Below are 20,649 nucleotides of genomic sequence, written 5' to 3' on the forward strand. Positions count from 1 at the left end.
AGCAAGGTAGGGACAGATGGGCTGTGGCTCCATCTCCCCCTTCCCCTGTCTCTCTTGCAAGGCTGGAGGCAAAGCAGACCAACCTCAAGGGACTCCTGAAAGACATTATTACAGCACATCAGAAAGACTGGATGTCCATTTTTAGCCTTTCCTCTCTGTCAATCTAAGAATCTCAGAGGTTTCACTGTTCTCTCAGGTAGCAACTTGACATATGCTCCTTTACCCTTGCCTCCCCAAAAGTGACCCCTGGAGCAGAGTCTCAGTACATGAGGAACTGCATCCATCTTCCCATACTTGTTAGTTCGCAGCAAAGTAGGTTTTGTTTGAAGCAATGCAACCTGAATGCAACAACTTCAGCTGCAAATGCTTTGGACCAGGAGGGATGTAGGCAGACTGAGGGTTAGCATCTGGTTGACTTGCACCACAGTTTACAGAGGAGCATTTCCCACATCACCACCACCCAAACCCACCTGCTACATAACCAGGTGAGGAGCTCTAAGATCATCTGCAACGTCGCCATCTCCTGACTTACGCTAACGCTGCAGCGTAGCCTCTACGGCACCTCGCCTGCAAAAAATAAACAAGTGGCATCCAAGGTTTCTGGATTTGGTCATGTAAATAAAATCAACCACGGAATCTTTCTCCTTTTTTTTTTTTTTTTTTTCATTCTCATATAGTTTATGTCTGATTACCAACTAGTTAGGTTGGGTTTTTTTGTTTGTTTGTTTTTGTAGATGACCCTCTACTCTTACAGGGTAGGTGGACAAATGGAAATTTCTCAGCAATATAAGGGGAAGAATTTAAAGAGCTTCCAAACTGTAAGCCATAGAGAGTTTTGAGTCACACATGGAAAACTTCTGCCAAGTTTCTCTCATTTGAAAAACACATGTTTACCCAGTGCAAGAGAAGTCTGTAGTTAGCCTAATCAAGCCATGAACGTCTCTCTGATGATTCCAGTGAGCCTTTGAATGTACAAAATGAGAAGTCATCTGCAGAGCCTTATGATCCTGCACTGATGACATTCACTTAAATCAAACTATGATATGATCAGCATTTAAAATTTGTCACTTCTAAGTAAGCACACCAGCACTTCTTGCATTGAATACTGCTGTACCTCAGATTTTATGGTACTGAAAGTGTTGTCAAATGTTGCAGCAATATTGACATTGCTCCCATTTTGTGACTTTTATCTGAAATTTATTATCCATGACTTCCTATCATGCCATAGAAAGAGATTATGTTGTAGGAGAAGTATGCGACAATGAAGCTGAATGTTTTTTCTCCCAGGTATTTGTGCTCCTGTGGCTAGCACTGCTAAGCTCATCTTCTCATTTGTTTCCTCTGAAAATCATTTACTTCAATGCCTTCCCCCCCTCCCCCAGCCACTGTCATCAATAAGAAAAGGGAAAAAAAAAAAAAAGAACATGCTAAAAAAAGTCCTCCTTTGATTTTCTTCTGACTTAAGTCTTCATTTCCATTCCCTGTTTGCTCCCCTCTAGCTTTCAGGTTCATATCAGCAGAGTCACTGTGAAAGGCACACCTTCTCTCCTGATGCAAGAGCCATGGAGCCAGCCAGAATGATGTCCTTTAAAGCCAAATGGAAAGAAAATTACTTTGAAGCACAGGAAGACACAAATGTTCAGTATTTCCTTCCGACCCTGTGGCTTTCAATGAAGCACTCCCAGTGATTTCTAAGGACTTATCATTTGCTTTTTCAGCTTCATTGTTTTTTTTCCATCCCATTTGTCATGTGAAAACTAAATCCTGTCATGGACTTTCTGTAAAACTTATAGGACAAGAGCGGTTTATGAGAAAACCTTTTACTGTCTTAGCCCTGAGAGATTCTGCTTCTCCAAACAAGGGGGAGATGATTCAGCCAGCAGCTAGCCGTAAGTCATTCAGGAACACATAGTCTCTTTGATCCTTGGTAATTAGATTCCTTCTGGTTAGGCTTCTTCTGCACATGCTATTTGTTCTTCTAGCAGAGATGGTCTGCCTGAGATGTTTGATAGTGACATGGCTGAGTTCCCAGTGGCAGCTTTGCACTGCCAGGGGTTTCTGGTTGGTATTTCCGTAGCCAGTCTCCATAGGGGTTATGCATAATGTTTTGAACACTAAACTCCCTAAACATAATTTTGAAAGAAACTGTAAGCTTATAACATTAGACCCTGGAGACCTCGGCTGAGGACCACCTGCAGACCTTATTGTCCAACTTGTCAAGAGAAAGGATGAAAGAACAGGACAAAGGAAACCACATCATCTCCATTTCACAGATGCATTGCTCATGTGCAAGGACTGCACAAGGAATGAATGGCAGAGTCAAGGTTCGAACCACCCATTTGGAGGACCAGTCCAGCACTTGAAATGAAAACCCTCCAGTTTTGACTTTTCCTTTTAGCTGGAATAAATCAAAGCAGCAATGGAAAGTACAGGTGCAAACTCAAAAACCCTGTAGTGGTTCTGTTTGGAGAAGTGGGTGTAGAAGTACTTGATGTTTCAAATTCAAATACTGTTGCTCAGTTCAGCTCAGCAAGAGATAAACATCACTGTTCAGTGGAATATAACTTTGATAGTCCAAGAAAATAAAAGAAAAAAGTGAAAGTGATACCTCATCACACCAAGAGAAAGTGAATTGAAGATATCATGAGGCAGGATGATACAGAGGCCCAGCATCTGCAGCATCAGCTTAAATCAGCATGTGCTGTGGGTGCTCAGCACCTTCAAAAATCTGGCCCTTCAGCATCTTTTCCCTTAATCAGAAGCACTGGAGTGTTGCCAACCACTAAAAGGTTGGGCTAGGCAAAAGAAAGTTAGTTTAGCTTGTTGAGTCAAGTGATTTTTTATAACTTGCTCTAGAGGGAGGCTTTTTTGTTCCAAAGGGAATCAATTGCCAGGGGTTAAAATGTACTTTGAGAGTTTCTATATTAAATTAGGAATCAGAAACTTGATAAGGCAGAACAGACAGAAGGGAACATTCAATGCATTGCTGCTTTGAGCATATGAGGAATAATCTGACTTTGTTGAGAAAGGGGGAAGATGGTCAAGAAAAAGTGTTTTCAAGACAAAAGAAAAAAAAGCATTCTGTCTCACTGTTAAGGAAGTATTGGTCTGTGGAACCGAAACTGCTCACCTGCCTTTCTTCCACCTCTAGAAAACCTAGCTGCTAAGCTAGGTAAGTACAGATTGTATCTACTATTAAGCACAAGTTTGTTTATTCGGGCAGCAAGTCTCCCTCGCCTAGAAAGTTTCTCATGATGGGATGGAGCCATTCTTCATTCATCTTGAGGTCTCTTTCAACTCCAAGTGCTTGATCTGCAAGTTGTCTACTTTGGAGTCAGTCTGGACTATGTGGGAGCTTCCTGGGCATGTTGGATTGCTGGGGTAAAAGCTCCTCATGGGTTTTCTTGGCTTAGTCATTTTTCAGGAAAATTCATTCCAAGAACATACCAAAATTCTAGGTCCATCTGAAACTTTTTTTTTAACCTTTGGTAAAACAAAGTTAGGACTGAAGAAATATTTTCCTTTTTCTGGAACAGTTATTCTGGGAAAGAAGCTAATAAAAAACTCATACAAAGTGGCTCTACTTTTTTCTTTAAACCTCTCACTTAGGACATTTTGAAGGAATTTAAATATCCTTTTTACCTCAAATAGGGCAGGGATTTTAAATCTGATCTCTCATTTTGTGAGTGAACACTGACAGTCTATAGGTATTCTGGGCTACTGCTCTATCGCCCACTCCTACTGAAGGGCTTTAGTTTTATTTCAGCCTCTAAGTATTCATTTGCAGTCATGTACATTTACACTTAGATTCAAGACAGAATCAGAGCCTACCATACGGACACTCAGCTGGAAAAGTGCGCTGGTGGGTTCCAGTAGCTCTTCTAGTGACTTTTTAAACATACAGGAGTACCACTTCAGAAAGAGTGGTAAACTTCTCAGTCAGCGCCTCTTCTGAGAAAGAAAAAGCCTTTGATTCAGGTAAACTTTGAGCAGAGTGAACACGTGTCTTCTGCACTGCAGTGGGCTACTTTACCATGGAGATGCCAGAACAGAATCCCTCATCATGGGGGTAGGTTTGTGAACAGTGCCCATGTTTCCTTGTTTCTCCAAACAGTTTGATTTAGCAATGTCAAGACAAACCCTTTTGGCACTTACAAAACTGTTGCTTGACTGTTCTATTTATCAGACTTCTGCATTTTATGAAGAGGTCACCTGAAATATGTGTTGGGACAAATAAACAACTGCCTGAAAAAAGGCCCATAAGTTAGAATAATCTTTGTCCATATCTATGGTAGTGGTCAGTTGCAAGGTGGTGTTTCCTTTAAACCTTTGTGGCAGAACCTTTTTTGTGTCATATTTGTGAGATCACTAGGCAGGGATGAGAAGGACACGAGTGAAGGGGTATCTCCTGTCCCAAAGCCCAGTGTAACTCTCCATGGTGAATTTTCTTTCCTTTCTCTTTCTTGGCTGTGGTGATAATTTGGGATAGCTGAGAAAAGGAAAGTGGGAAAACATACATAAGCTGATTTTTCATATTATTCCTCAGATTCTTGACTGAGCTTATATTTTCATTTAACATTACAGGATGTATTCTTAAAATAAAGAACACATATCGAAAGCAAACATGATGGAGTCAGTGAATAATTAAACAACGACAATTTAAAATACACCCATAGAGGGATCTACCTGATATCACAAGCCTTACATATTTGATAATTGCACAGGCAAGCTTTGTTTAATGAATGGTGATACTTAAAAAAAAAAATCATGTTAAGAAATGTTGTGAAAGGTTTTATTTTAATAAAAGAATGTGTGATCACAGAAGCTCTTATATCATATCCTTTCCCACACACACTCTTGCATACTTCTGGCAAAAGCGTTAGCTGTTTACGTTTTCTTTGTTTTCACTCCAGCAGCGTGTGACTAATCCTTGAATGCAAGTGCTAAGGTTGCCTCTGTCAAAAATGGCTTTGGAGGGCTTTGCTGTTTGTTGAAAATTATTTGGAATAAGAGAAAATAACTTCCTCTGAAATGTAGCATAAATAGAAGGGCATCAGAGTAGCTGTACAGGGTCAGCCCAAAGGGCATCAGCCCAGCATCCTGTCTCTGAGGCTGGGTAGGAGCAAAAAGGAAGAGTATAGCTACAGAAGAGAGTAGGAACAGGGTAAGTGTGCAGTGATCTCTCCTTCCTATCCACTTTCAGGGTTTTTCAGCTCAGGCATCCCCTGAGTTAGAAATGGTGTCAGTATTTAGTCCTGGGTAAGGAGTATTGTTCAAAGATGAAGGCTGGTACTAGCACTGGAGCGGGGTCTCTTGGCCTTGTTTTGTAAAACATTCTCAGTACTCTGGCCACTTGACACTCCATTGCCATGCTACAGTTTTCAAGTCCTTGTGGTGACCTCATGTTTGCTTAGTTTTTCAGGAGAGGAACAAAAAGATGTGGCTGAGTCTATCCACTAAATTAATAGCCTCTTAGCATAACATACCTGGACTTGTGCAAACCATTTGGCACTGTTCCACATGAGATCCTTGTCTCTAAACTAGAGAGACATGGATTTGACAGGTGGACCACTTGGTGGATAAGGAATTGGCTGGATGGTCATGTTCAAAGGTTTGTGATCAATAGCTTGATGTCCAGATGAGGACCAGTGATGAGTGATGTTCCTCAGGGGTTGGTATTTGAACTGGTGCTGTTTCACATCTTTATCAGTGACATGGACACTGAAACTGAGTGAGATTTGCTGGCAACACCAAGCTGTATGATGTAGTTAACACACTGGAGGGAAGGGATGCCATCCAGAGGGGCCTTGACAGGCTTGAGAGGTGAGCCTCTGAGAACCTCATGAGGTTCAACAAGGCCAAGTGCAAGATTCTGCAAACAGGTTGGGGCAATCCCAAGCACAAATACAGGCTGGGCAAACGGACCGAGAGCAGCCCTAAGGAAAAAGACTAGGGTGTGTTTGTTGACAAGAAGTTCAATGTGACTGGGCAATGTTGGTAACCCAGAAAGCTGGCCTTCTCCTGGGCTGCATGAAAAGGAGTACGACCAGCAGGTCGAGGGAGGTGATTCTGCCCTTCTACTCTGCTCTCATGTGACCTCACATGGAATACTGTTTTCATGTCTGGGGCTCCCAGCATAGAGAGGACATAGACCTGTTGGAGCAAGTCCAGAGGAAAACCACAAAGATGATCAGAGGGCTGGTGGACCTCTCCTAAGAAGACAGGCTGAAAGAGCCGGGGTTGTTCTACTTGAAGGAAAAGAAGATCTGGGGAGACCTCATAACCGCATTCTAGTACCTAAATAGAGCTTGTAAGAAAACTGGAGTGGGACATTTTACAAGGGCATGTAGTGATAAGACAAGGGGTAATGGCTTGAAACTGAAAGAGGGTAGATTTAGATTAGATGTAAGGAAGAAATTCTTTATTATGTGGGTGGCAAGGCACTGGTACCTGTTGCCCAGAAAGGCTGTGGATGCCCATGCCTGGAAGTGTTCAAGGCTTTGTTCAAGGACATGGCTTTGAGCAACCTGACTTTTGAGCAACCTTTAAGCAACCCCCGTAGCAGGGGGGTTGGAACTAGATGACCTTTAAGGTTCCTTCCAACCCAAACCATTCTATAATTCTGTGATAACATGAGGGTGAATTAGAGTTGAGGACAAGGAAAACCCTTGCTGTTTAAAAACAAAAATGTGTGTATTTCTTATGGGCTAGGAAGTTAAAAACCAAAATGACATTTTTCATGCTGTTTTAAAGCATTGGAATGTTTTAATAGAAAAAGAAGTGCATATAAGCACATATAAGCTGAACTTCTGGATTTAATCATGCCTTTTGGGGCTTCTATGCTCACAGTTTCCCATTAATCATGGAGAGTGGTTTCCTCTTTCAGGATGCTCTCAGTATCTCAGAACAAAGTTCAGCTTGTTAGAACCTCTGCTTTTCTTTAGTAGTGCTGACACCCAAAATTTCAGATGTCCCAGCAGAGTGTGATCTCCCAAGGCTGTGAGGCTGGTGGCAGTGTGAAAGCTCTAAGGTTCCAAAGCTGGGGAGAACATCCACCAAAAGTGTGTCCCCACATATTCACCTTGCAGTTCTGTAGGAGAGTAGAGCCTCCACTTTCAGGCCTGTGTAGGTTTCTGACTAACATTTGGGTTCTGGTATCTCTCTACCAACAATTATTTTCCTTGGCCAAATCTCCACCATTTCCCTTCCAGGAGCTCCATTTTCCAAAAAGGACTCTGAATTTGAGCCTCTGGATCTGTGAACCATTTGCAGACCCATACGTATCTGGACGCCTTGTTGTAGGTATCTCTCCTACATGCATTTAGCAGAAGGTTATATGGAGACAGGTTTTGTCCTTGCAATTATCCATGCAGTAACCCAGCTTATGCTTCAGATGATGAGACCAGAAGACTAGAAGGCCATTCAGGTTTTAGTACATGCTGTTAAAGAACAATCTGAACAGAGATGTGGAACTTCTTGCTCCTCTTGAATGGCAATTTACTATTGGACAGTGCTGTTATTTTAAGCATTAAGGTAATGTCTAGTGGTAGTCAGAAGCAAAGCCTGGATCTGGGTTATTAGTATGTGTTTTTGTTTTCTTCACTTTATGATCTTAGAAATTAAATGCATCTTTTTTGTCATTATGCAGTGGCACAGTCAGGAGCTGTTAAAGCCCCTGAATACTGATTTAGGATTATATTTTACTTTGACACTGCTCTTTGCCATGAGTTAGCTTCTTTCTTCTCCTGTAACAGTGTTCCATGGCTTTTCTTTAAACGTGTTTTGAGAGCTAGGGTGTGGAAAAGTGTTACAGAAGAACTGAGAGTCTGACTAATCACTCGTGGATGGAGCGGGCAGGATTACTGGTTTCTATTCTTGTTCTACCTTATAGCCATGTGTGGACTTGGCTGGATTCACCTGATATGTTAATTTGGTTAGGTAACTAAAATCTTAATTTAATGACAAAACCAAAAATTAGACTGAAAAATGTGTTGTTTATAAAAGCATCTACCTCATTCTCTCTTTTGCCTCTTTCATTAACCTGCTTCACCCTGCACTGTTGGCCCAGGAATATCTGTTGTGTAAACCTTTTAGCCATACGCACTTCTCAAGTGGTGACAATGCTTTCTGTGTCTATTGTATGTAAAGATAATTACTTGCAGAGATATTGGATTTCCTGGCCTGGAAGGTGTTTGTGGTTTTTGTAACAAAGGAATTAAAGCACGAAGGGAACAAGAGGGCTTTGAAAGCATACAATTAACAGCAGAAACATTCTATACCTTGGAAAGCTTGTTTTCCAGTTTTCATCAAAATACAGTTGTAAGTACATCCTTTTCTTGACAGCTCACCCTGCCCAGCAGCTCTTAACCATTCGGAGTCTGGATGCAAATCTCACTGAAATCAATAGAGACGCCAGCAGACCACACTGAATTTGGCTTTAGAGGAATGCAATGTATGCAGCTCTTTCTTTTACATCTTAGCCCACATCACTTTGCTGTAGATGCTTGTTAGGCAAAGCAGGTTAGGTCAATGCTAATAATGTCCTTTTTATCTTCTGTCTCTCTGCTTTGATGTATTAATAAGCAGAGTAAAAATGTACTCTGTGCAGCTTCTCAGGTGGCCTTACTGCAGTAATTTCCACCACTCTTGATCCTAGCTGAGCAGAGTCCAGCTAGTGAGATTAAGTTAGGTATTAATGAGGAAAGGGTGAGTTAGTGGCAGGGGCTCTAACTGCATCTTGAGAGGCTTAGAGTTCATTTTTGCAGCTCTTCTGCACAATTTGAAGCAAATAATTTTGGATGGGAGCTGAAAAGTTCCTTACTTGCCAAAGGTCCAGGTAAGGCAGAATTTAGGCACCCAAATCCCCCAGAGTGGTACACGGATTTTTTTATTTTTTTTTTAACTGCTGTGGTACCTCATAGTACAAAGATACCTAGTTTCTTCCGTATGGACTTGCCAAAATGCCTCAGGTCCCACATGTTCATGCTGTAGATGTCCACAGGTGCCTTGCAATGAAAGGAGAACTGAGTTTATTCCAAGCCTCTGGAGATGCTGATGATACATAACATCAGGTAACACAAAGGAACCTGCCTTTCCCTGAGAGGAGTAAGTCACCTTACTTGGACTTGGGGACAGTATAGAATAGCGGGAAAGTAGCTGAAACATGGCTACCTTTTACCTCAGGTTAAATTAATCACTCAGGATTAAAACAAAAACCAAAACCAAAACAAAACCGAAAAAAACCAGGGTGAAACTTCTAGGACTGAGGCAGCCTCATCTGTCTGCCTCAATGCCTGCTTCATTTTCAGATATACTGAGCCACCTTGCTGTTACCTATAGCCTGGAACAGGAGGATGCATTGTCCTGCCCGGATGATGTAGTTACAGGTGCTGTTTTTTAGTCTGTGAAATGTCTGGCACGATTTGACAGTTTAACCCCTCTAACTTTGTAAGAGGCTTTTGTATTTAGCTTTGTTACACTTCAGGAATTTTTCTCTCACTAAGATGTGGTTTTCTTAACTACATACCTTTCTTAGAAGTTAGAGTTTGTTGGTTTTTTTTTTTTTTTTTTTTTTTTTTATCATCGCAGCTTGCTATTTCATCTCCTCAGAAAACTCAGCTTTGAAAGGCCTGGGTACTCCAGTTCATCTTAAATTGTGCCCCTTCCTGGGTAGTCTTTCTGAAAGCAGGGAGGTTGCTCTCTGAGCACAGCACTGCCCTTTGGGCGTAGGTGCAAAGCTACCATCAAAAGCAGTGGTTTGAGACTGCAGGAGGGAGCTGTGGCAGGGCCATGATCCTAAAGACAATTCAGAGGTAGGAGTAGGACTTCCCAGCTGGGGTGGGGATGTGAGAGCAAGAATTATTGGCCAAAAGGGCTCTGACATAGGTGCGGAAAGATAAATTAGTGATGTTCCACTGCTGTCTCAGATGTTCTCTGAAGAAGTTCTGGGAATAATTTCTGTGAAAGACATTAACCCACGGGGCACAGCGTAATTGCTGATTTGGGAAATAGGGATGATTCACCTATGTAAGAGACGCCCATCCTATTAGCATATAAGATGCACTGCTTATCACAGCTTTTTAGTGGCATTGTGCCTAATTAATTCATGACACCTTAATTAATAGGTATACAAAGAAATGTCCCCACATGACCTAAGCATTATGGAGTAGGTTGTGCCCTACAGACTGTCTAATGTTGGTGTAAAGGAGCACTTCCCAGATTCTATAGGAGTTCAAAGCATGTACAAAGTTTAATTCTAACTGTGGTTATTTTTCCTGAGGGTGATTTGAAACTACTGGAGAGAGGACCTGAAACCCAAGTGTTCAAGGACAAAAGCATCCTCAAATACTGAAGATTACTCATTCTACACCCTAGCTTAACAGATGGTTTCCATCACTGTAATGGGCTATACTGAAACCCAGACCAGAAAATCTGATCTGAACATCAGCCAAGAGGTATCAAGATATTTGTATGAGGATATCTGGATGTCCTGATGGAAAATGCCAATACTAACGATTTTCTTACCTTTTACAGTTTTATATTAATGGAAAAAAAAAAAAGTTTTGTCTCGTTAGGCTAGAAACTGTTGGTAAAGTTGGAGTGTAAGATACACTTAACGTGCAGATGAGACAGGAAAAGTCATGGGAACGGAAGTCCCAAGACCATTCATGGTTTTGTAAGATGTCCAGTGATGAGGACAGGAGGATAAGACTCTAGTGAGTATCTAGAAGGTGAAGGCTAGACATCACTACAAACATGTTTTTGCTCTCAAACACATGTGATTTCCATCATGCTCCCCTTCCCCCCACCACAAAGTGAGAACCATGGAATTTTCCTTTTAAATTTCAGTGTCAAGTTACTGCAGTATTTGCTAAAAACCAGTTTATGATTAAGATGTGCATATTCAGTTTATGGGGTCTTAAATACATAATTTATCACTGTGTTTTAAAATGTTGACAGAAGTATTTTGTGCACTAGATGCTTAACAGCCTCTCAGCAGTGTGAGGGCTGTGATGTCACTTTACAGATCTGTAGGCTTTTCTAGCTCATGCTTCTTGTCGTGCCTAGGGTGACAAATCTTGACCTTGCTCTGGGTCAGTTAAAAGTCTTGCTTGAATACTGGAGTAAATTTAGAGCAAATCTAATCATAGTTATGGTACAGTAGGAAAAACAGAATACTTGGTCTTGAACTAGGTAAAACACAGCAGTTCTGGGGTTTGACAGGCATCTTTGAATGCAATAAATTCAGAGCAAACTTAGGAGTTGTGAACCTAAGTAAACTGAAAACACTATGTGTGCAAGGCTCTTTGGGTGATATTTGCTTATTTTTCCTGTTTATAAGCCATTTGGTATGTTTTTGCAGATTTGGTCAGTACACTCAAAGTAAGGCCAAACAAATGCAAGCCAGTGCTATTATTTTTTTCTCCAGGGATACTCCAGCTTTCTTGTACTCTCCAGCTAGGCCCAGGATTTTAGTTTCTATGCCTTGGGCTAAGGAAGATTGGATAGTTCATCCATGGAATGTATTAATACCACTTCTTAATCATCCAGAGCAATCACTGTAGGTTGTGCAACACAGAGCACTCCTTTTTTCTGCAGGGTCTGTGCTTACTGACAGCCAAGGAGAGAGAAAAACTGCAAATTAAATCCTGACCCCCTTGTATGGAAGCACTATTTCTTATCCCAACAGAAGAGTTCACTTTGGCATCTTTTATGATCACATGTGTGAGAAGACAGCTTCCAACCAGGCAAACAGAAAATACTGAGGCACAGAAACTGTTTTTGGGTCTAGCATGAGAGGGTAGAAGAGAAAAGATGCTTTGGATGAAGACTCAAGAAATGTGGGCTCAGTCCTGGCACAAGTACAAAATTCCTGTGTTGCCTTGGGCAAGTTACTTTGAAATTCAATTCTTTGTTTGCAAAATGGGAGTAATAAAGCCTCATAGCAATGTTGGAAGGATAACTCCATTAATATTTATTATGTGCTTGGGTACTCCAGTGCCAGCTACCTTTATAGCTACCTACTGTACTAAAGGACACTCAAGTTCAGGGTTATTTTGGTGAGGACACACACCAGAAAGCCAGCAGGAAGTTGGCAGTGTCTTGTTTGAAATTCGTTGAAAAAAAATAGAATAACTGCCTTTTGAAAAATGCAGGTACATCAGCACTTGTCTTCATCCTAAACAGAGGTAAAAAGTTGAAGTAGCTGCACATTATGTAACCGACTGTTAAATGATGCACTACACTCCTCCAAGGGAAGGGACTAATGCCTCCTAGGAGGGGTGGTTCAGTGCCAAACAAGCCTATGTGGAAGAACATAACTATAAATGACCAAAATACATGGCTGCCATAACCTCTTCAGTCATTCAAGTGGATGTGGGCATTGAGATTAGTTCCAAAGTAAATATTTTATTTCAAGTTTCTGGTTAGAAAGTTCCACCAAACTCTTAGTTTATTGAGTTGTTTGTTGATGGTTTCCTCCAGCCCCCTGTAGATATATTTGATTTTAGAGGTACTATCTGATGGGAAAATGACGTGCTGAGGAATTAATTTTTCTGGTTTTTTTAAGTAGCCCTCAATCCTTTCATTAAGAGATTTTTTAAACCACTGGCTTTCTTTTGGCATTGGAAACTATATTTCCATCATATCAAGGCTTGATTTGTATAGAAGGTGAGATGAGATCAAAGGAAACTCTCCTTTACATCTGTACATTTGCATGTTAACTCTCCGCAGCAGGTGAAGGGTACATTTGCCCCTGCCCTATACTACCTGGAGACTTTATGAAACCATCCTGTATCTTTCCTTTAAATGTTTTATCACTGCTTGGAACAGTGCTGGGTCTTGTGTTTCAGCACGTTTATTTTCTGTGGGAACAGAGATCTGATTGCAGTGTACGTGTGTGGGTGGGTAGATTATAAATTATAGACTCTGAGCTCAGGTGCACATCTTGGGAGTGACTTTTAAATAGTTGCATGATTAACAAACCCTTCTTTGTGGAATGGAAAGCAACTTCTGTCTAGAAGAACACTGTTTTACTTCAGGAATTATCCCCCATGGAGCCTGAGCAACTTGATGCTGGAAGGGAAATATTTGTTGTGTTATGAATGTGAAGCCAGCTAACTAGTGATCTGTGGGATGATTTATAGCCAACAGACTTTGGGGATGGGAAGAGGGGGAACTTTTCAGGAAACATGTTCATTGCTTTGGAGAGATGTGGCATGTGGGACTGAATAAGATGGCCTTTTGTGGCTGGAATTGTTTAAGAAGGTCTTGTCCCCAGTTCCTTGTTGTCCTTTGGCTGGAAGCTGTCCTTAGCTGAGCAGCAAATGTGCCTTTGACAAACTCTCTCCTCTTCCTTCAGTGCAAAGCCAGTGAGATTGTTTTAAGCAGCCAGCAGCGCTGGACTCAGCTATGTTTTTGCAGTGGATGCAGTGTGATCATCCAGTTATTCAGGGTGGCTCAGCTAACTGCCCTGGAATGCCAGTAATGCAGAGCCAGTAATTAGGCTAGATTCAGGGGAATAATGTGACTTCACTCTTGGCTACTTTAAGATAGGTACTGCAATTTTTATAGAGATGGGTGCCATATAAATATCTAGATAGATTAATGATATAACGGAGGGGTTTTTGTCATTATGACATCTTGAAACTCACTACCACTGTTAGTCCCATCTGTGTTACGGATTGCAGACCCAGTCCAAGAAATATTTAAGCAGATGCTTAACTTTAATTATAGAAGTAGTCCATTGATTTCAAGGAGAGTAAATGTTTGGTTTTTTTTTTTTAATTAGGCATGTGTTTAAATCCTGTCCTAAATATAGACCTAATCCAGTAGTTCCCATAAAAAACAATGCCCAGCAGGCCTCATGATAAAAGGCTAGAAAAATGTAAGAGGAATGGTTGTAGTACTACAAAAACCCAAAAGCAACATTCTGATCAATTCTCCTTTGCAAGCAATCTGATTGCAATTTTACTGCACAATCTAACTGGATTGCTCAGATAAAAGAGATGCAGACATATTTATCAAGTGTTTCTATTTAATGTTCCAAGTATTGGTCTAGAACATATGTGCCTGATTCTGGAAACCTTCTGTTCACAGAACTTTATTTGGTATTCACAGGCAATGTGTGTGCTGCCTCCTCACAAAATGGAACCAAATATTTATTAGCAGTAGGTCATAGACCGTTTATTTTTATATGTGACTTTCCATTGGCAGTGTTCGTGGGGAAGGCACACATGGTAGGCACTTCTTAAAAGCCTTCCTTTGATACTGTTTGCTGGATCTCATTCATTTCAGAGTTGAAAAATAAACAAATGAAGAGACCAAAACAAGCTGGGCTGAATGTAAAGGGTCAGTATCTCAGGGTACATATGACCTCAAATGCAGAGTTGGTAGGGACATACCTGAATACAGCAGTTTGCCAATACTAGCATTTTCAGGGGTGATTTTCATGCAAAAATATATCTCCAGGTAAATAGCTTTCCATGGGATATAAATTCAACCAGTGCAGTGTTGACCTGATAAATAGGAAGTTTAAGGGAAAATGATTGAAAATTAAGTAGGATCAGGATAAAACTGACTCATGGCTATGTTCATAGCTAAAAAGTTGGGAAGAGCAAAAACATAGATAAGGATAAATCAATTGATTACCAATAAATTATATTCAAAAGATTTTGGACAGACTGAAGCAAATGGTAGTCAATAACAGAAGAAAAAGTCCTATAGGTTTTTATAGGCATGTTTTATATTCATAGCATATAGTACTCTAGAAAACAGTGCATTATTTATGTACATATAAAAGCCTTGGTATGTGTTACACACACACCCCCAAAGAAAAAAACACATAGGTTTTAAAAAATAACATAGATCTAAAAGCATTACTCTCACTAGTTTAATTTTTCCTGGGTTATGCAATGCCTGTTTGAAGAAGCTGGCAAAATCTCATGTAGAAAATAATTCTTCCTTGTAATTTCTGTGAGGGACACAAAGTCACAGCAGTAAGAGAAGGCTTAGTCTAAGGTACAAGGCTTCAGAACAGCCCGGTCATGAAGAAGTTAAAAGGAGCAGAAGCTGTTACAGACAACAACTTTATGGTGCTGGCTCTTTTGCTAGAAATGTCATTGGACAGATTTTCAAGGTTTTCATAATTTTCCTGCAAAACGTTTTTAGTACATAAATATAGGGGGGGTTGAAATATTTTTTTTCCGCCAGAGTAACATGTGATTCTGCACACACTGTGTAATCACAGAATCATAGAACTATAGAATCATTTAGGTTGGAAAAGAGCTTTGAGTTCATTAAGTCCAATCATTAAACCAGGCCTGCCAAGTCCATCCCTAAACCATGTCCCTAAGAACCGCATCTACATGTATTTTTAAATACCTCCAGGGATGGTGATTCCACCACCTCTGTGGGCAGCCTGTTCCATTGCTTGACCACCCTTTCAGTGAGGAAGTTTTCCGTAATATCTAATCTAAACCTCCCCTGGCACAACTTGAGGCCATTTCTTCTTGTCCTGTCGCTTGTTATCTGGGAGAAAAGACCTTCCCCCATCTGCCTACTATCTCCTTTCAGGTAGTTGTAGAAAGCAGTAAGATCCCCCCTGAGTCTCCTCCTGAGTACCTCTTTAATACCTTGAAGCTGGAAATATATTTCCATAGTTTTCAACTGAAAAAGTTTGGGTTTGTTTTTTTTTTTTTTCCTATTTGTTATTTTTTCATGTTAGAATTGAAATAGCCACAGAACCAAGAAAAGTGCTGTCAGGCCAGTTCTAGCAGTTTTATATTAGATAAAGACCCATACATTAAAGTGATCAACTTTTAAAATAGCTCAAATTCTACCAAATTATAGTTTTGATTATACAGTTTTCAAATATGAAAAAGACCGCTGCAGGGAGGAGTATATAGCTGTTTCCTGTACCCATAACAGGCTGGGAATGGACGGATGGGTTTTCATTGGAAGAGGAAAATTACAAGCTGTGGGGTAAAGCTGCCCAGTCTCTGGGGTAAAAGGAACAAAGTGGTGACATGAATTGCACAGGGTGAATCTCAGGACCCTTAGCAACAACTGAAGATTTTGGAAACAGTGTTGGCTTTGATGTCAGAGCAGTCAACCCTTTAGAGCAGTGGAGAACTGGTTAGTCATTGGAGGTTAGGGTGTGACCCATTTCATCACAACATAGGTGCCTACATTTGGCCAGAAAAGCTGCATCCTAAACTCTACCAGCCAAGGCTCCACCAGCTGTACTGGAACAAGATAGGTAGTTTACATACACCCAAACAGCTGGAGTGGGGTTTGCTTTCCCTAGCTTTAAACATTACAAGGTAGGTATCTGCACCTGATCTATTTATTTTTTTTTTCAGCTTCCAGTCTGATCTGCAGAAATTTAGTAAGTACAATCAGTGGATCCTGACAGTGATCAACTGCATCCTAAGGCAGGCATGGGAGTTTGGTTAGACGAGTTGTTCTCTAGAATTTATTTGCCATACAGATTAGAGTCCCTAAAACTAATGAGGGATCAGCTTAGATATAGACATCTTTCTTGTACCTACCTCATCTTGGCTGAAAAATGTCATCCTTACTATGCGTGTAAATGTAATCTTGCCCTAAGACAGGAAGAATGTTCTGACATTTAAGGTTCTTTCCAGATTAATTTTATCCTTTCAAAGGGAAACCTTCACATAAATAACTCCTTCCATAAATAAAATTAGAAGCATGTTGTAGAGTCTCATCTCCAGGAAAAAAGGGTTTTTGAAAAAAAAAACTCATTTGAAAATGTGAAGTCAACACACCTGGAGACCTCAGAAGTGCTTGAGTTTTTCAGACAGTTATACTGTTGAATGAGCCCTTAGTCTTGACATTTTACCATTTGGCACTAGTAGTGTTGACATCCGTAATCTGAAGGACTGAAAACTTGTGTGCAGCTGTGGCACCTGAGAAACTAGAAAAAATGGATATGGAGTGTCCATGAAGGCCCAGGCTAAGGACTCAAGGGATGCATGCAAATGGAATTCTCTTTGGAAAGCAAAAAAGAAGCCATTGTGCAACTCTTCTGATCATGCACAGGCACAGAGCTCGTGCTAGTGCTGTTGAATGTGCTTGAGGACTAAGGTGGGTTTATGGATTTACTTTTTTGAGATTGAAGTGAGGACTCATGTATTTTCCACCTAAACAGCTACTGAGGTGCCAACTGCTCTTTTGCTTCCCACTCAGATGCCTAGTACACTGTATAAAGAATAGATAATTCACAGGGTTTCATCTGACTTTAGCACAATAATTTTCCATTCCAAAATGTCAAGAGATTCTTAGCGTCAGTAGGAACAACCTTGTCAAAATGGGTACAAGTCAGAACCCTGGAAAAGCCTGAATCAGAAAAAAAACAAGATCCCAGCTTTCCTGATGCTGTGAGTTGAATAAACTGTTTTCTTCCCCTTTCTGAAGCTGCTTGCCAATGTCAGTGCTAACCATGTTACAAACCTCCCAGGAACAGTGCCTGCATCCTGGACTCCTAAGAAGACAAAAAAAAGTTTTACAAGGGGGGAGTGGGGAAGTTGTAGTGGTGTGTAGGAGAGGGCTGGCAGGTTGGGATTAGAGACAGAGGGTCCTAGAGACAAAGGAGATGTCCAAGGTCACGCAGAAAACAACAGAGAAGGGAACAGGGAGCAGAGGGTTGGCATAACTGTACTGCATGAGGCAAAGTCTGGCTGGAGGTTTGAAGTCAGATCCAGAGGATGTAAGGGGAAGAGGGGATAGAAACTGAGTGGAGATATGGAAGTGGGAGTAGAAGATGAGTGGAAGAGATGACAGGAGCCCTACCATGCCTGGATGGGGCAGGTGTAGCATGGGGAACACATAAAAAACCCCATCACATGGGGTGAAAGTGGGCATTAGGGAGAGCAGGAGACAGTGGAGTAGGTAAGGACACAAATGGGAAACCTAGATGGCAATGAAGGGGTGAACGTGGCCCATGTCAAGTGGAGACATAGGATAGGAGGTTGCAAAAGGCATTTCTGATAGAGCAGGAGAGGGCTTGCAGCAGTCCCAGGAGGCAGCATGGTGAGCTCAGCCAACAACATTACTGTGTCTTAGTGTCACACATCGAACAACAGCGATTCTGATGGGAGGGCCTAGAGCTGGAGAAGCTCCTTGAGATTCATAAGGAGAAAGCTGCACAGCCAGTGTCTGTATCTTGCAACCTGGCTTGGTGGCATCTCCTCACACCAACAAAGCCCACGTTCCTCCTATGGTGAAATGTTGCAGCTGGAAGGAGATGACTGAATGGAGGCCCAGAGTACCAAGGGCACATGAGGACAATCAAAGTTCACTGAAGGAGAGCAGATCTCTGAGTGAGGGCACCATTATGCAGCAGGAGGAACAGCCAGGGGAACCAGCGGGGTGGAGGAGATTGAATATTTCTTCAAAGGTGCTGGCTGCAAGGCATGGGAGAAGAGCCAGTGAAAGAAGCAGGAGAAAAAGGAGCAAGGCTAAGAACTTGGCATGAAAGGAGGGAGGGGAAGCTTGAGGGGAGATTTTTCTGCTGTTATGGATCCTCTGATAATAAATCAGATTCCTTTTAAAAAGGGGGAAAGAATTATTGAAGAAAAGACTAGCAGCATAAGTTGGAGAAGAAAGAAAAATCTAACAGTAGGTGAGCTCCACAGCTTGCTCAGATAAATAAGCTGTGTAACAGTGCTCCTCCCTGCTGTCCAGCTGCTGCAGGCAAGTGTGGATCATTTCCTCCTGTAACTTCTCCTTCTTTCTGGGGTCAGCAGTGGCTCAGATGATAACATGTTCTTCTTTCAAAACACGTGGAAGAACCTCGGAACATTACTCATAACCTTCTATCACCACCTCTTTGGACAAAAAGAGGGTTTATCTCTTTAGGCTTTCCAGTGGTATTTCTTAGTAAAATATTTTTTGCAGCTCCAAGCTCTTTTTGTAAAGCGACTTGTTTTAAATTTGAATTGGAAAAACTGTAGAAGCGAAAAGCAGAGAAAGACAGGAAAACTGAGCAACTGCAATCAGCAGGGAAGCTTCCTCTCCCATAATATTTTCTCTCCAAAAGAGAAAATAGCCACAAAAATGTAAGAAAATATTATCTCTTAACCTTTTTAATGACCAGAACATTCTTCAATGATGAATAATGTTTCTGAGAAAACTTGAATTAGGAAATGATGAAACTTTGATGCAATTTATGGAATTGGTGGAAAAGCATGAAGCAGGACTAGTCACTGTTGGGCAATGGCTTTCTTGATTGAAAAAAAATAATAGTTCAGTAATGGATTCATTGAAAATTCTGCATATCCTGTCGGCAGAGAATAACAAACTGAAGCCAAACCAAAGTGACTAATCTAAGCTGGTCCTGCAGGCTCCCTCTGTAGTGGACAGAGAGACACCTTGAGAGGACAGTTTGCCTCTCTTCTGTTCATTGCCTGTTTAAACATGGGAAGTTTCTCTGGACTGACCCAGGAGACTGGGCAATAGTTCCCATGCACCCTCAGGGGTAGTCATGCACCTGAACTTGTCTGGCTTCACTTTGTCCTTCCATTCAGCTCAGTTGTACCAATTGATTATTTAGATTAATATTTTCTGAAGTCTTTTCATTTCTTGTGGTCTCATGTGCATGAGATTTCTAGCGGATACTGGAAAAGTAAACTCTCCTCCCAGTGCCTTTAACTGACTAAACGTGCTCCTGCCTTTGGTGTCAGTTTAGTTTCTTCCTTGGGAAAAAAAATTAGAAAGAAAATAAAAGGCCGAGAAACTTTCTAACTCAACATTGTCTAAACATTTATTTTTGGCCTCACAGAGTTAAAATCACCATACAGGAGGGCATTGTGCCCCTGTGTGCTCCCACACAGTTGCAGCAGTCAGAGCAGATTAACTGCAGTCTATAGCCCACCAGGTCTATTGTTAGTAAAGTGGAAGAAACATCCTCGCTTTTCTGATGAGAAAAAAGCCTCTAATGTGGCACAAAGAAGGTTGTTCTTGGGGTTTTTTTTTGCAGATGCATCTTGAACTCACATGTCTCAGTGGGAAGTAAGCACACAGATAGAGCAAGGGAACTACAGTGGCTGCTGAACGTGGTGGGATGTTTAGCACAAAGGATTCAGCATCGGGTTTTTTCCCAGCTTTGTGGCATTCTTGTGCAACTTCAGAGTGATTCCTCTGTCTTTTAATGGGAAAGTGCATTTTACGTTGTGTCTATGAGCTAAATAAAGAATAACCCTGATAAACAAGTCTTTTCTCAAAGAGAAAAATCTCTACCTAGAAGTCAGTTTCTCCCTGGGGAAAGGTTTGGGAGGTTTCTAAAATATTTTAAAATAAACTAAAATAATTCGAAAATCTTAAAAAGGTTTGTGAAGTTTCCTTCTCTTCACTGAGATTTCTTTCCTGAAATCTTTGTTTTGCTCGTAATGAAGGATTTGCTAGAAAGTACTCAGCTGTAGTCCGCAGTGGCTGATCAGCAGGGATCTCCCTGAAAATCCAGAGCTGCTGCAACTGTGATTGTAAGTAGAATCTGAACCTGGGACCTCGGTCCTGTTTCCTGCTGGGAATAGATCAGCTAGGAGAAGGCAATACAGTGTCTGTTGGCATGTAGGTGTGAGTAAGAAATAGGATGGTAAGGACAAAGCTTTTCATTTAATCTTGTAT

General features: G+C 41.2%; 1 long non-coding RNA gene across 1 annotated transcript in view; it reads left to right on the forward strand.

Moving 5' to 3' along the window:
- The first annotated feature begins 3 nt into the window (after positions 1–3).
- LOC308060721 overlaps positions 4–20,649 on the forward strand; it is a 31,285-nt gene continuing 10,639 nt past the window's right edge. The window contains exon 1 of the long non-coding RNA XR_013926864.1: positions 4–20,617. This is a non-coding gene — a long non-coding RNA (uncharacterized lncRNA). The remainder of the gene's footprint in view (positions 20,618–20,649) is intronic.

This window comes from Falco punctatus, assembly GCF_963210335.1.
Source record: "Falco punctatus genome assembly, chromosome: 3".
Lineage (NCBI taxonomy): Eukaryota > Metazoa > Chordata > Aves > Falconiformes > Falconidae > Falco > Falco punctatus.